A 17,255-nucleotide genomic window follows, 5' to 3' on the forward strand; every position below is an offset into this window, starting at 1 on the left:
CCTGAATCATACCTCTGAAAGTTGCACACCATTCAAAATGAAATTCCTGGAGACAGCAAAGAGGAGAGCAGTCTCACAGCATTCGAAGGTTGGCTTAGCTCCTTCCATTGAATATCCCAGGCACACACTGTCTCAGACTGTGTCGGAGGGTCACTGCTGAGGGGGCGCCGCACTGTTGGAGGGTCAGCACTGAGGGAGTGCTACCCTGTCAGATGAGCCATCTTTCACATGAGGCATTAATCAGGTATCTGCCCTTTCAAGTGAATTGATGCGATCTGACAGCCACAGTATCAACGAAATGCAGGATTTTCCCATCATTTCCAGGTCAGTACATATCCCTCGGTCACCATCATGAGAAACAGGCAGTCTGTTCATTATTAATAGTTTTTGTTTTCTGGAATCTTGTTGTGCACATGGTTTGCTGCCCATTTTCCTCCATTACATCTCTAATTAAACTTCCAGAATGTTTTCATTGGCTGCAAATGTACTACCCATTGCTTTAGTGTATCCATCTGAAACAGCCAGGGTATCATGAGTGTAGATTAGTACCTGGTCATTACTAGGATCAGTGTGAGTGTGGGGGCCAGTAAAAGTGCAGCCTCAGTCAGTGTAGTGTCAATCTCTGGCAGGCAGGACAGGGGAGAATTTGAGGTAAGTTAGTTGACGTGACCCTCCAACTTTGCCTATTGTCTGTGGGATCTGCCTCTGTCCTTCAGATGCACCTTTAAACCTCTTTCCACAACAAAACCTTTATTGCCTTGAGGTTATTGTTCCCTTTTGTGGTTCAGTGTTAGACTTGGTCCAATAACTCTCCTGTAAAGGGTGCTGGGATGTTTGACCTATGTTGAGAGTGCTATCTGACTGCAGGTTTTTGTTCCAAAACAGAGGGTTTTGTAACAAAATAGTCCACGATGACTCAGGGTCTTACCCCGGACTCAGACACTGGTCAAGGCTCTGACTTCACTTGGACCTTACCGCTGGTTCGGGAAATTAGGGAGGAAACTGGGGACCCATTGTAGAAATATTTGTCACCTGTAGCCATGGGTGAGGTGCCAGATGACTGGGGAGTGGCTGACATTGTGCCTTTCCTGAAGAAAGGTTGTAAGGAGATGCCTGGAAACTATAGACCTGTGAGTCTGACAGCACTGGTGGGTAAGTTAGGATTTATATGTATTTGGAGAGGCAAGGAATGATCAGGGGTAGTCAGCATGGTTTTGTATGAGGGAAATTGTGTCTCACAAATTTGGTTAAGTTTCTTGAGGTAACCAAGAGCAGCAGGCAGAGTGCTAATATTGTTTACTTGGACTTTGGTAAAGCCTTTGCCAAGGTTCTGCATGGTAGACTAGTTAGTTACGTTAGATCACATGGGATTCGGGCTGAGGTTGCCAATTGCATACAAAATTGGCTTAGCAGGAGACAGAAAATGGTGGTGGAGGTTTGCTTTTTGGTATGGAGACTGTTTGTCATTTATGTAAATGATTTTGAGAATATAGAGGCATGGTTAGTAAGTTTATGGATGACACCAAAGTGGGTGGTATAGCAATCAAGAGGATTACCTAAGATTACAAAGAAATCTTGATCAGTTTAGTCAATGGACTCAGAGGGGCAGATGGAGTTTAATTTGGATAAATGTGAAGCATTGCATTTTGGTAAAATAAAAGAGTAGGGCTTATTCAATTAATGCTAGGGCCTTGGATAGTGCTGTAGAACAGAGGAACTTAAGGGTTCAGGTACATAATTCTTTGAAGTTTGGTTCATATATAGACAGGGTGTTTAAGAAGGCTTTTAGCACATTTACCTTCATTACTCAGACCTTTTGAATATTGGAGTTTGGATGTCATGTTGTGATTGTACAGAATATTGGTGAGGTTTCTTCTGAAGTGCTGTGTCTAGTGTAAAGTCATTCTGTTATAGGAAAGATATTATTGAGCTGGACAGTGTTCAGAAAAGATTTACCAGGATGTTGCCAGGAATGGAGAGTTTGAGTTGTAACGAGAGGCTGGATAGGCTGGGATCTTCTTCACTGGAGTGGAGGAGGTTGAGGGATGACCTCGAGGTTTATAAAATTATGAGGAGTATTGATTATGGTGAATGGCAGGTGTCTTTTCATTGGAGTGGGGGATTTTGAGACTCATGGGCATATTTTTAAGTTGAGAGGCGAAAGATTTTAAAGAAGACGTGAGGAGCAACATTTTAATACAGACAGCAGTTCATGTATAGAATGAACTGCAAGAGGAAGTTGTAGATACAGGTACAGTTACAATATTTAAAAGGCATTTGGATAAGTACATGAATAAGAACTATTTGGAGGAATATGGGCCAAATGCAAGCAGCTGGGACTAGTTTAGTTTGGAATTATGGTTGGCATGAGAGCAATTGTTCCACAGAAAGGGCACAGCAGACATGTGGAGACTATTTAAGGAGCCGTTGTTGCGAGTGATGCACAAATTTGTGCCTGTGAGACAGGTAAGAAGGGGTAAGATTAAGGAATCTTGGATGACGAGAACAGAGGAACTTCTCGTCAAAAGGAAGAAGACAGCTTACGTAAAGTGGAGGAAGCAAGGATCTAGCACAGCTTTAGAGGATTACAGGCTTGCTAGAACGGATCTCAGAAATGGACTGAGGAATGCCAGAAGGGGACACGAGAAAGGCTTGGCAAGAAGGATTAGGGAGAACCCAAAGGCATTTTACTCATATGTGAGGAATAAGAGAATGATCAGGGAGAAGGTAGGGCTAATCAGGGATAGGGGACAGAACTTGTGTATGGAGTCTGAGCAGACAGGGGAAGCCCTAAATGAGTTTTTTGCTTCGGTTTTCACCAAGGAAAGGGAACTTGTTGTAAATGAAAACTTTGAGGAGCTGGGATACAGTCTTGACCAGATCAAGGTTGATGAAGTTGATGTGCTGGAAATTTTGGAAAGCGTTAAGATTGATAAGTCCCCAGAGCCAGACCAGATTTATCTTAGGCTGCTCCGGGAAGCGAGAAAGGAGGTTGCTAAGCCGCTGTCGAGGATATTTGCCTCCTCACTCTCCACGGGAGTCGTCCCAGAGGATTGGAAGGAGGCAAATGTTGTTCCTCTTTTCAAGAAGGGTAATAGGGAAATCCCTGGCAATTGCAGACCAGTCAGTCTTACATCTGTACTCAGCAAAGTTTTGGAAAGTATTCTGAGGGATAGGATATATAACTATTTGGAAAAGCATAGTGTGATTAAAGGCAGTCATCATGGCTTTGTGAGGGGCAGGTCATGCCTCACAAATCTTATTCGAGTTCTTTGAGCAGGTGACGAGACAGGTTGACAAAGGTTGAGCAGTGGATGTGGTGTATATGGATTTCAGCAAGGCATTTGATAAGGTTCCCCATGGTAGGCTCATTTGTAAAGTCAGGAAGTTTGGAATACAGGGAGGTTTGGCTATCTGGATTCAGAATTGGCTGGCTGATAGAAGGCAGAGAGTGGTTGTAGAAGGAAAGTATTCTGCGTCGAGGTCAGTGTTGAGTGGGGTCCCGCAGGGCTTTGTTCTTGGGCCTCTGCTCTTTGTAGTTTTTATAAATGACTTGGATGAGGAAGTTAGTAAATTTGCAGATGACACAAAGGTTGGAGGTGTCATCGAAAGTATAGAGGGCTACTGCAGGCTGCGCCATAGACAGGATGCAGAGCTGGGCTGAGAAATGGCAGATGGAGTTCAACCTGGATAAATGCGAAGTGATGCATTTGGAAGGTCGAACTTGAATGCTGAATATAGGATTAAAGACAGAATTCTTGGCAATGTGGAGGAACAGAGGGATCTGGATGTGCAAGTACATAGATCCCTCAAAGTTGCCACCCAAGTGGAAAGGGTTGTTAAGAAAACATATGGTGTTTTGGCTTTCATTAACAGGGGGATCAGGTTTAAGAGCGCGACGTTTTGCTGCAGCTCTACAAGTCCCTGGTAAGACCACACTTGGAATATTGTGTCCAGTTCTGGTTGCCCTACTGTAGGAAAGATACAGAGGCTTTGGAGAGGGTGCAAAGAAGGTTTACCAGGATGCTGCCTGGACTGGAGGGCTTGCCTTATGAAGAAAGGTTGAATAAGCTCGGACTTTTCTCTCTGGAGAGAAGGAGGAAGAGAGGAGACCTGATCGAGGTGTACAAAATAATGAGAGGCATAGATAGTCAATAGCCAGAGTCTTTTCACCAGGGCAGGATTGACTGGTACAAGGAATCATAGTTTGAAGATATGAGGAGGAAGGTATAAATGAGACGTCAGAGGTAGGTTCTTAATGCAGAGAGTTGAGAATGCATGGAATGTGTTGCCAGCTGTGGTGGTGGAAGCAGAGTCATTGGGGACATTTAAGCAACTGCTGGACATGCGCATGGATAGCAGTGAGTTGAGGGTTGCGTAGGTTAAGTTACTATAGTTTACATTAGAATTAAACCTTGGCACCACATCATGGGCCAAAGGGCTTGTTATGTGCTGTACTTTTCTATGTTCTATGTATTGGTTGGATCGAGGGGTATGTTTCTGTGCTGTATGACTGACTCGATAAGCAGTGATCAATGAGATGACCATGATGCCGTGGTGAAGTGTAGGACAAGAAATGGAAAAGGCAGTAGCTCCAGCTCCAGCTCAGCTTGTTGCCAACTCCCTTCAATTTTTGAAGGAGTAAATTTGAAACCTGTTCTCACAGACTCTCAATGTCCCTCATGTGAGTTACAAACTGAGTTTCATACAGTGGTAACCCTTGATTGAGTCTCTGAGGCACAGCCTAGCTGAAAACTGAGCCAAACTAATGCAAGGTCTGGTGTTTGATCCTGATCAACCCTCCATCTAATCCACTAAGAAACCTCAATCTGTTCCACTCACTCCTCCCTCTCTGAGTAATATAAATACCAGCATTTCCAGCTCCTGACACTTCTGAAGAAAGACTCAAAATGTTAACTCTGTTTCTCTTTCCAGAGATGCTGCCAAAGTTGCTGAGTTTATCTAGCAGTTTGATTTTGTTTTTACCCTTTGTCATATTGACTGGTCTCTGAAATTAAGATGACACAGACAGTGACACAGTCCAAGGTGAGGGAAAGAGACAAATCCAGCATGGTTTCCACTCCTGATTCAGATCCAGATCTAATGGGACCCACTGCAAAGTGTGAATGCCATATTGTGATGCACCTTATTGGCAAATAGCTTGATGCTCTATACGATAAAGGTAAAGTCACCATAGTCCTACACAGTATTTCTTCCCGTCGGGGAGAGAGAGAGAGAGAGAGAGAGAGACAGTTGGTGGTTTAATGTGAGGGTCACCACATCTCAGGCAAGGGGAGTGGGTGTGAAGTTTTTGTTAGACTGGCACACTGACTCTGGCCTGACACTGTATGAAGCAGCTGTGAAAAACTCAGTAGCTTCAGGATACTAAGCGCAGGAAGTGAATGCCCTCGTATTCGTTAATATAAGATTTCCAATTATTTATTCAAGAAGTAACAGTGAAGTGACTGATGGAACATCTACCACATTTACACAAAATACCTCACAACCTGAACAAATGCTGCTGGATTTAGGACGGAATTTTACTCAGACAATGTGAAATTCTTCCTCCCATCATTTTAACAAAACAGTCAATCTGCTCAAGACAACACATGTTGCAGTTTTCTTCTCCAGGGATGCTGTTGTATTAATGTATTCACTAGTTCCATCTTTCTCGAAATACCTCATTTACATTGGACTGACTCACTGCTTCTGCTGGTCTCAGGAGAGACCTGACTATTTGGGGTTTTCTCCAGTGTGACCTATTTCCCCTTGCTGGAATCAACATATGTACACAGGATCCTGTACTTTGCAAGCAAAAGGAATGTGTCCATATGTTACATTTTTACCACTGACAAAAGAAAATGGTGCCTATCAATCATGACTGCATTCCCCTGAGATTTCTCCTGCCTGGCCTATGTTTAACCAGCTAATTAAGATTGACTGGTCACAGTTCCTATTGCAACTATACACTAACTATAGTCTAACCAATCAGCACCCTCTTCTCATACTGTATAAATTGTAGTTCCCTTTCTAAATTTGGCTGCTTGCATCCCGGTCCTGATGAGGATGAGATGAAATCATTCATTTTGATAGGCGTAACAACAAAATGGACTTTTATTTAAATGGTGAAAAATTGTAGCATGCTGCTTTGCCGAGTGACTGGGTGTCCTTGTGCATGAATCACTGAAGGTTGATCTGCGGCTGCAACAATGGAATATTGTCCTTCATTGCTAGAGGGATGGAGTTTAAAAACAAGGAGGTTATGCTACTGGTGAGGCCACACCTGGAGTATTGTGTCCAGCTTTGGTCTCCTTACTTGAGAAAGGATGTACTGGCACTGGAAGGGCTGCAGAAAACATTCACTAGGTTGATCTGGAAGTGAGAGTAAGTAGACTGGGACAGACCTCATTGGAATTTAGAAGAATGAGGGGAGATCTTACAGAATCATAGAGAATTATGAAGGAAATAGATAGGATAGAAGCAGGGAGGTTGTTTCCACTGGTGGGTGAAACTTGAACTACGGGACAGTCTCAAAATAAGAGGGAGTAGGTTTAGGACTGAGTTGAGGAGGAACTTCTTTACCCAAACGGTTGTGAATCTGTGGAATTTCCTGCCCAATGAAGCAGTTGAGGCAACCTAGGTGAACATTTTTAAGGCAAAGATATATTTTTGAACAGTAAAGGAATTAAGGGTTATGGTGGGTAAGTGGAGCTGAGCCCATGAAAAGATCAGCCATGATCTATTGAATGGCGGAGCAGGCTCGATGGGCCAGATGGCCTACTCCTGCTCCTAGTTCTTTATGTTCTTCGAAAAACTCTGATAAAAGTTGTTTTGGGGTCTTCACTAAAACCAATGGAAAAGACAGTCCTTCGAGTTGTACAGGGTCCTCCCAGTATTATAAAGAGGATTTCCATTGAAGAATCACAAGCACTGAATGGTTCTCAGACTCATCTTATTCGTTCAGTCCTGAACCATATTAAACTCTTCATTCCCCTCACCCTCAACTCCGGTCAAACTTCTACCCAAAGCTGCTTCTTTCAGGTGTACAAAGTCAAAAATCACACAACACCAGGTTATAGTCCAACAGGTTTTAATTGGAAGCACACTAATTGAAAGCTAGTGTGCTTCCAATTAAACCTGTTGGACTATAACCTGGTGTTGTGTGATTTTTAACTTTGTACGTCCCAGTCCAACACCGGCATCTCCAAGACATGACTTCTTTCAGGTGTGTGAGAGTCCAGCCCAGTTGCGTCCAGATATATTTACCTTCCAGACCAAGCTAAAGGAACAGGAGGAGCCATTGAGCCCTCAAACTGACCTGCTCTCTTAGGACTGCAATGCATGTGTAGATATCTGCTGTCTAACTCCAGTCTGGCTTGTTCCTGAGATGCAAGGTAGAAAATGTTGGAATCTTTCTGTGTCTCATATTGACATCATCAAACTTACTAATCATGCCTTGAACATTCTCATCCAAATCATTGATGTAGATAACGAACAGCAATGGGTCCAGCATCGACCCCTGAGGCACTCTACTAGTCACAGGCCTCCAGTCCGACCAGCATGAATAGGACTATGAATACAGTAGTTTTAAGCAGTTACAAGGATAGGCTCAGTTTTGTTCCCAATTTGTATCCTCTGGGCAAGGTGAAATAACTCTGGTCCTGAGGAGTAATTGAGTTAATGTTTGGAGTCTGATATGGGTTCTGAAGAAGACTGTTACCAGATTTGAAATGCTAACTCTGCTTCTCTCCAACAGACACTGCTAGATCTGCTGAGTTTCTCCAACATACCCTGTGTTTGTTTCAGATTTCCAGCATCCTTAATATTTCAGGGGATCCACTGGGAATCTCATTCCTGATTACTAACCTGCTGGGAAGTTTCGGAGGGGACAGAAACACGGAAAAAGAAAATTCTGATCCCACACAAATATTCAGCAATCTATAGTCAGCCCTTGCAGCCTCAGAACCATGAACAGAAATTAAAGCACAGGCTAATTCAAAGTAAAAGATCAGCAAAATTCCTCTCCGACCCCATTCAGTGATCAAAGCTGCACGGTCTCACATTGGCTGTGGTTAATGCTGCACAGTAACTCCCTTCCTAATGTCACAGTCACACCGGCAGCGGTTCAATATGGTAGCTCACCACCACCTTCTCAAGGGGCAACTAGGGGGTGGACAACAATTGCCAGCAGTGCCCACACCCCTGGGAAGGTGATAAAACCCTTGGGTAGTGTTGGTCTCTCCTCTACATTAACACAGTGGGTGGGGAGAGGGAAAGCACGTTGCTAACTGTCTGAAAACATTTCCGAGTGGAGTTGGACTGTGAACCTCTGTAAGTGGAATGAATGAAATGAGAACATATGGGAGAACGATAGGAGAGGTTTGGAAACACTGTTGAGAATTGGGAAATGACTTTGTGGGAATGGAGTAAAGTGTGTATCTGGTCAGGCCAGGTAGTGAGTGGGTGGAAGTCCCATTCTACTGACAAGGAAGTGTTAACCACATGTTCCACTGCAGCATTAGTCACTGGAATGTGGGAGATGACACAAGAAACCTTTATATTTTGTGGATTGTAGGCTGTACTGGACTATTTCACTGGGTAAATATCTCTCTCCTACCATTAGAGACAAACAGTAACAATCATCAGGTTTACTGTCCAGACTTGTGCATGTGATATAGAGGAAAGTGAGAATGGCTATGAACATTCAAAAGAATCTGTCTGCAGTTAACCAGATGTGGAATGGGGCTGTTTTGCACATGGAACTTGCTGCTGTTAGTTATCCATAAAGTGTAGCCTCCTTAGCAACTATTTTGGGCTACAATAATATTGCAGTGACTATGACAGACATTTTAACCTCACTGCATTCAGAGGCCCCTGCTCTCCAGAAATGATGGACAGAGCAGACAGTGTGAAAATGTGTAATTGGGTACTGGACTGAAATCCGACATAATCTGCTCCAGCGAATCAGGCTGTTTGATATTCTATCTGCTGTACACCAGCCTCATTGCACCTCTCATTATCTCAGCAGAGCAGCACATCTCCTGATCAACATGAAACATTCACCTTATTTCCCTCCAGAGACACTGTTCACCTTGCTATACATTTCCAATGTTTTGTGCTTTTGCGTCCTTCTACACCTCTCTCCCTCAGGTTTGTATCTGGCTTCCTCTTAAATATATCCACATCATTTCACCTTGACTGTCCCTATGGGAGCAAGTCCCACATTTTCACCACAGTCTGCATAAAGAGCTTTCTCCTGACCTCCTTCAACTGAGTTTGTTATATATTTATGGCCCCGAATTTCAGTCTCCTCCACAAGTAACAACATCTTAACTATGTTGACCCCATCAAACCCAACCATAATTTTAAAGGCATCTTATCAGGTCACCCCCTCAGTCTGGATGTTATCCAAGTCTTGTCACATTTGGTCTTGGACTGCTTCAGTATCTGAGGAGTTGTAAATGAAAATTGTGCAATCATTGGTGAACATCCCCACTTCTGATCTTATGATGGAGGGAAGGTCATTGATGAAGCAGCTGAACTTGGTTGGGCCTGGGACTATACTCTGAGGAACTCCTGCAGAGATGTCTTGGAAGTGAGATACTGACTTCCAACAAGCACATCCATCTTCCTATATGCTAAGTACGATTCCAACTAGCAGAGAATTTACCCCCAGATTCCCCTTGATTCCAGATTCCTAGGGCTTCTTGATGCCACCCCCACTAAAGGCACATATGAGGCAGTCACAGTGATATAAAATCCATTCAGCCCATCACTGCACCTGCTTCCACACTCCATTTTCCCACTTCCACTTCCCTGACTCTCGAGTGCCTCTATCCTATCTCCCATTTGCCTTACCCCCTTGGTTTATTCCTTTGTATCTATTGCCACAGTCCTCCTTACCCTATCTCTTCATCTCCATTGTCTCACTGTACCACCACATACTCGCTCACTGTTCACCAGATTGACATGGAACCTGGTCCCACACTCCCCTTGGGCTGATGATTATTTGGTGGGGACCAGGGATCTGAATGAGAGACTCTAGCATTTTGCTGGTGGTTTATGTTTCCCTAAATGAAGAAACCCGTGTAATACTTTTAAAAGCAAAGCACAGTCAGTAATTGTTTCCTACATTGGATTCTTCTTCATTGATACCCGAGTCCATCTGCTTCCAATCATCAGTCACTAAGTGGCAAGATGGCGGCGGAATAGGATGCTTCAGCAGGAGCTCATCTGCTCCGTCTGTTTCGTTCTTGTGTCTTTTTTTTTGCTCTTTTTCTCTCTTGGTGTTTCTATTCTTCTTTACTTCACTCCTGGCCTCAGTGCGGACCCAGTGAGGTATCCTTATCCCACCTGGCCCAGCCCATGGTGGCCTCTTGGCCTGGTCTCCTGACGTGGCTGTCTTTGCCGGCCTGCTGAAGTGGTCTCTTGGCCTGGCATGGCGGCCTCTCGGTGTGTGAATGGGTCCAGTCTGGGCATATTCTGAAGGCACTAGGAGGAGTTCAGGGAGGTGCTAGCTTCAGCAGCAATGGCATTGTGGCGCAATGCGGAAGAGTGAGCGGTGAGGGAACTCCCCCCAGCATCTGCAGTGGCAGTGTCGAGAGCAGGCAGCTGAGGTCTCATGAAGAACAAGATAAATGGAGGACTCATGAAAGACTGTTGAACTTCTAACTTTTTTTTTCTACTTATTCTATGAATGAAATGCTTAATTTTTAAATTTTGTTTCTTTCACTACTTTCTACCTCAGATGGAGCGGTGTGTGATGATGTTACACTGTTCGCTGTACTCCTGTATTTGACACGTGACAGTAAAATCTTTAAAAAATAGATGGTCCAGCATTGGTCAGGGGAATGCCAGCACTGACCAAACTGGGAAGCTGTGTTCACAGACACACAGGGACTGTTTATCTCAGATTCATTCACTGCCTGCACTTTGAGTGCAGCAATCAGCTTCCCAATTGTATGCTATAATGCCTGGTGTTGGTCACACTGTGCAGTTTTTGCAGCTTTGTATTACAGATTATGTGAATAACATGGGAGAGACAGAGAATATACTGGAAATGCCCAATAGGTTGGACTGCAGCTGTGGTGAGAGAAACTGAGTTAATCTTTCCAATCTGTGGGATGCCACTTTTGCCATTTACACATTCTTTAAACCCATCTTGTTTCTTGTCTGGTACCATCTCCTTTTTCCTTGCAGCATCATTGTCTTTATCCTATAAGCTGTTCCCATTTACTCAACCCTCCCCATTGTTTGCCTGAACTGGCTTAAAATGTTTTGCATCTCAAAGTTTTTTCAGTTTGGAAATCTTTTCGATCTGAAACATTGATTTCCCTATTTTTTCTCTCTCACTCTCCACAGATGCTGCCAGACCTGTTGACTATTTCTAGCATTTTCTGTTTAAATTTGTGTGTTCCAGCAGCTGCAGTAAACTTCCAGATATACACAGATGCCCCAGATACTATGTCAGCTCAAAATGTGAATAGCGGAATTGTGTGTTACTTCTGCTATCTTGGGGCCAGTCTTTTAACTTAATAAAACTTCAGACAAGACAGAAAATGGCATTAAACAGAACAGGCAGAAATTGTGACAGTGTTTGTTATTGTCATATTTATAGAGGAAACATGAGAGAAAGTTTAAGGAACTAACTGAACCACTGCTGTCTTTAGTAGCATCCACCTACGATATGGGTCTTCACTGTCAGCTCAGAAGCAAAACTGAGCAAATAATCATCAAAGTGATTTCAGTCACTGACTGAAAATATCCGGGGCTGAACATCCTGCAGGTTTAACAGTGTCAACACGGCACAACCAGAATCTCCTGTCAGAGGCTGGGCACCCTCAGTCAGTGCAGCTTTGATCAGGATCCCAGCTGAGCTCAGGAAATTTCCAACTGGCAACATTTCACACTAGTTCCAGTTCAGCAAAGGCATCCATTTGGAGGTGGGGGGGCTATGGGAAAACCTCAGAATTGGCAGTGATTCTGTCATACACTCCCTCAGGCTGAACTAAGCTCTCTGTCAGTCAAGGCCATCAGCCACAATACAGGGTCCAGTCACTGTGTAACCTTCCTCAGGATCATTACCATCAATTCAAACTTGTAATTTCTCAATGATAGACAGTGTTTGTCTGTGTGACAGATTGTTTGAGAGATAGTGTCCATGTGTGTCTGAACAAATGTGTGTTTGTGAGTGTGACAGCACATTAAGAGAAAGTGAGGGCTGCAGATGCTGGAGATTAGAGCTGAAAAAGTTTTGCTGGAAAAGCGCAGCAGGTCAGGCAGCATCCAAGGAACAGGAGAATCGACGTTTCGGACATAAGCCCTTCTTCAGGAATAGCACATTAATCCATGTGAGTGTAGGAGTGACATTGTGTTGTGAATCTGTTGTCTTTTGTGACCACGACCCAAAGCAGACAAGGGACCTCCTGTAATGCTGAACCAGAGAAAAAGGACATTGAATACTATACCAATCCCTCAGTACTGATCCTCTGACAGTGCAGCCATCCCTCTACCACTGACCCTCAAACAATGAGGCACTCCCTCAACATTGACCCTCTGACAGTGCAGCACTCCCTCAGTAGTGCATTGGGACTAGGTAAAAACAAAGACTGTAGATGCTGTAAACCAGATTCTGGATTAGTGGTGCTGGAAGAGCACGGCAGTTTGGGCAGCATCCGAGGAGCAGTAAAATCGACGTTTCGGGCAAAAACCCTTCAGGAATACAGGCAGAGAGCCTGAAGTGTGGAGAGATAAGTGAGAGGAGGGTGGGGGTGGGGAGAAAGTAGCATAGAGTACAATAGATGAGTGGGGGAGAGGATGAAGGTGATAGGTCGGGGGGGAGGGGGTGGAGTGGATAGGTGGAAAAGAAGATCGGCAGGTAGGACAAGTCATGGGGACAGTGCTGAGCTGGAAGTTGGGAACTGCGGTGAGGTGCGTAAGGGGAAATGAGGAAACTGTTGAAGTCCACATTGATGCCCTGGGGTTGAAGTGTTCTGAGGCGGAAGATGAGGCGTTCTTCCTCCAGGCGTCTGGTGGTGAGGGAGCGGCGGTGAAGGAGGCCCAGGACCTCCATGTCCTCGGCAGAGTGGGAGGGAGAGTTGAATTATTGGGCCACAGGGCGGTGTGGTTGACTAGTGTGGGTGTCCCGGAGATGTTCCCTAAAGCGCTCTGCTAGGAGGCGTCCAGTCTCCCCAATGTAGAGGAGACTGCATCAGGAGCAACGGATACAATAAATGATATTGGTGGATGTGCAGGTAAAACTTTGGATGTGGAAGGCACCTTTAGGGCCTTGGATGGAGGTGAGGGAGGAGGTGTGGGTGCAGATTTTGCAATTCCTGCGGTGGCAGGGGAAGGTGCCAGGATGGGAGGGTGGGTTGAAGGGGGGCGTGGACCTGACCAGGTAGCCACGGAGGGAACAGTCTTTGCGGAAGGCGGAAAAGGGTGGAGAAGGAAAATATCCCTGGTGGTGGGGTCTGTTTGGAGGTGGCGGAAATGTCGGCGGCTGATTTGGTTTATGCGAAGGTTGGTAGGGTGGAAGGTGAGCACCCCAGGGGCGTTCTGTACTTGTTACGGTTGGAGGGGTGGGGTCTGAGGGCGGAGGTGCGGGATGTGGACGAGATGCGTTGGAGGGCATCTTTAACCACATGGCAAGGGAAATTGCGGTCTCTAAAGAAGGAGGCCATCTGGTGTGTTCTGTGGTGGAACTGGTCCTCCTGGGAGCAGATACGGCGGAGGCGGAGGAATTGGGAATATGGGATGGCATTTTTGCAGGAGGCGGGATGGGAAGAGATGTAATCCAGGTAGCTGTGGAAGTTGGTGGGTTTGTAAAAAATGTTGGTATCAAGTCGGTCGTCATTAATGGAGATGGAGAGGTCTAGGAAGGGGAGGGAGGTGTCAGAGATGGTCCAGGTAAATTTAAGGTCAGGGTGGAATGTGTTGGTGAAGTTGATGAATTGCTCAACCTCCTCGCGAGCGCACGAGGTGGCGCCAATGCAGTCATCAATGTAGCGGAGGAAGAGGTGGGGAGTGGTGCCGGTGTAATTACGGAAGATCAACTGCTCTACGTAGCCAACAAAGAGACAGGCATAACTGGGGCCCATACGGGTGCCCATGGCTACCCCTTTGGTCTGGAGGAAGTGGGAGGATTCGAAGCAGAAATTGTTAAGGGTGAGGACCAGTTCGGCCAAACGTATGAAAGTGTCGGTGGAAGGATACTGTTGGGGACGTCGGGAGAGGAAGATACGGAGGGATTGGAGGCCCTGGTTATGGCGGATGGAGGTGTAGTGGGATTGGATATCCATGATGAAGATGAGGCGTTGGAGGTCAGGGAAACAGAAGTCTTGTAGGAGGTGGAGGGCGTGGGTGGTGACTCGAACGTATGTGGGAGTTCCTGAACTAAGGGGATAGGACAATGTCGAGATAGGTAGAAATGAGTTCAGTGGGGCAGGAGCATGCTGAGACAATGGGTCGGCCAGGGTGGTCAGGCTTGTGGATCTTGGGAAGGAGGTAGAACCGGGCAGTGCAGGGTTCCCAGACTATGAGGTTGGAAGCTGTGGGTGGGAGATCTCCTGAGGTGATGAGGTTCTGTATAGTCTGGGAGATGATGGTTTTGTGATGGGGGGGTGGGGTCATGGTCGAGGGGATGGTAGGAAGAGGTGCCCTTGAGTTGGCGTTTGGCTTCAGCGGTGTAGAGGTCAGTGCACCAGACTACCACTGCGCCCCCTTTATCTGCTGGCTTGATGGTGAGGTCGGGATTGGAGCAGAGGGATTAACAGCTCAGATTTGTTGTGAAGGTGGTGTTGCAAGTCCAACGTCTGACTCAGTGAGAAGGGCAATGGTAGGATAGTCCTGTGTTGATAGATTTCAGGGCTTAGTGTTTGAGAAATGGGACTGAATGTGCAACTGGAGTGGTGGAAGGGATTTTGAGAGTCAGTGATAACAGCAGAGAGCTCATGCTGCTGGTGTCTGTGACTGGAATAGAACACATCGACATTCCATCCTGGAAATCTTTCGTCATGTTTATGAAATAGTGCATGTGCCAACTTAGATGTAGCATCTGTTTGGAATGTAATCCACCCCCAGACAGCTTGATGCATTTCCAAACATTATCGCTTTATGAACTGTAACAAATGAAACCTCACTGCCAGAGTGCAATTGAGAAGAATCTCTGATCCCAGACCACAGGCTACAAATAGCAACCTTCCAAATCAGAGCCAGGGTTAATTATCAAGAGGCCCAGAGTCCAGACACTGACTGTTACGTCCAGATGCAGAAACATGCACTCAGATAGATGTTGATTGAGTTGAAAATTTTCCACAGTGGTGTGTGCCCCTGTTTTAGGAGAAGTCACAATGGTGAGGGTGGAAGCTGATAAAGAGAATGTCTCTACAATGCCATACCACTCTTGAGCTGCCCATTATTGCAATGTAAGCCAGCTACTGCCCCATGTACACCACATCTCTGCTAAAGCGAGAGAATCACAGCCACAGGCAGCTGTTACCGGAGCCTTCTCCACCAATAGGATAGACTGTACCCCCTCAGAGTGCTGCGCACCTCCTTCTTTCTGATCAGCCAGGGATCAGTGGGTAATCCCTTTATAACAGAGTCAACTCTCCATTCACAACCACCACAAGAAATTCCAGCCTGACCTCCCCAGTGCAGCGCTGAGGGAGTGCCACACTGTCGGGGAGTCAGTGCTAAGGGAGTGCTGCAGTGTCAGAGGGTCAGTACCGAAGGAGTGCTGCATTGTAGGTGTTTCAACACCAAGGGAGGGCTGTACTGTTGGAAGGTCAGTACTTTTGGAAGGTCAGTACTGTCGGAAGGTCAGTGAGGGTGTGTTGCACTGTTGGTGTGTTAGCACTGAGGAAGTACTGCACTGTTGGAGGTTCAGTACTAAGGGAGTGCCGCACTGTCAGATGGTCAGTAGCAAGGGGTGCTTCAGTGTTAGAGTTCTTATATGTTGGTGTGAATAGGTTAGTGCTGAGGAGTGTATAAGGACCTTGCTCAGTTGATGTCATTTGGACTTATGGACAGGACAGTCAGAAGGGAGTGCGTCTTAACATTTGGTCCACCTCCTGATCAATGTAACAGTGGTGATCTTATCAATGTATTGGACATCTCAAGAGAAAATCATTTCTGAGGTACAGATTAGCTTCCAAATTACTTGTTAAGTCAGAAGCTGAACAAGTAAATACAACTTTCTGTGAAACTGGGAATATAGTTCATGATGTTATAGTAAAAGAAGTATCAGATAATTTAGAAAAAGTTACTGAATGCTTTTAACAGTTACTTCAATATCAAATAAATAAAGTTCTTGAAGGAGTACGATTTAACAGAAGTGGTCGGCATGTAGGTCAGACGATTTCATTAATGATCTCTGCAGATTCATGGAGAAATACAATGAAGGTAACTTTACATCAGAATTCATAAGAAACAGAATTGTTGTGGTGATATCTGATGAATCTTGTCAGATGTATTAAAGTCCAAAGAAGACCTGACTTTGGAGAAAACTGTTTAGATGATGAGTGGAAAGAAAAATCAGGAAGCAACGCAGATCCATACCAAGAGATTAAGATCAATCTTGGCAAAGGAGTTCAGTAAAATCAATCCAATTTTTAAAGTACAAAATCAGAAATGACGCACATAGGAAACCAGGACTAGTGGAAAGAAACTTCATAGGCACAGTCAGTGTTCAGCTATTACAAGTGCTTTCTCATGAAGTTGGTTACTTGAAGAAAGTAGGACACAGTTTCAGAAAAGCAAGAAAACAATAAACTACAGGTATTCTTCTTCTGAGGGAGTCTGTCAGGGTCAGGGTTGACTTGTTTCCAGTCCACAGTGTGAGTGACACAGATCCTGTGTCAGGTGGGCTATGTGCTGTTTGAGGAGGTGGGCAGGAAGCTCAAGTTTTCATCCTCTCCTTTCAGAATTTGCTATAGGGCCTGGCCTAGGCCTGTCATAGATGCTCAAGGCAGTTGGAACTTTTGTGGATATTTCTTCTGCAGTTAATCATCTTTTGGTTAGAGATTTCCACCAGTTGGTGGGATCATTGCATCTTTCACAGATGTTTTAAGGGTGTCCTTGAAGATTTCCCTCTGTCCCTCTTCCTCCACCACCCTCTGTGATGGGGCTCAGAGCAGAGATCTACTTGTGAAAGTGTGTAATCAGATGATGTGGTTGAGGTGACGGTTAAAGCTGCTGGTTGAGAATAACTAGTGCTTCAATGCTAAGGGTCTGGCAGCACCTGTGGAGAGAGA

The sequence above is a fragment of the Chiloscyllium plagiosum genome, unplaced genomic scaffold (genome assembly GCF_037043375.1).
Source record: "Chiloscyllium plagiosum isolate Xiang-an unplaced genomic scaffold, Cpla_swu_hap1 HiC_scaffold_33, whole genome shotgun sequence".
Lineage (NCBI taxonomy): Eukaryota > Metazoa > Chordata > Chondrichthyes > Orectolobiformes > Hemiscylliidae > Chiloscyllium > Chiloscyllium plagiosum.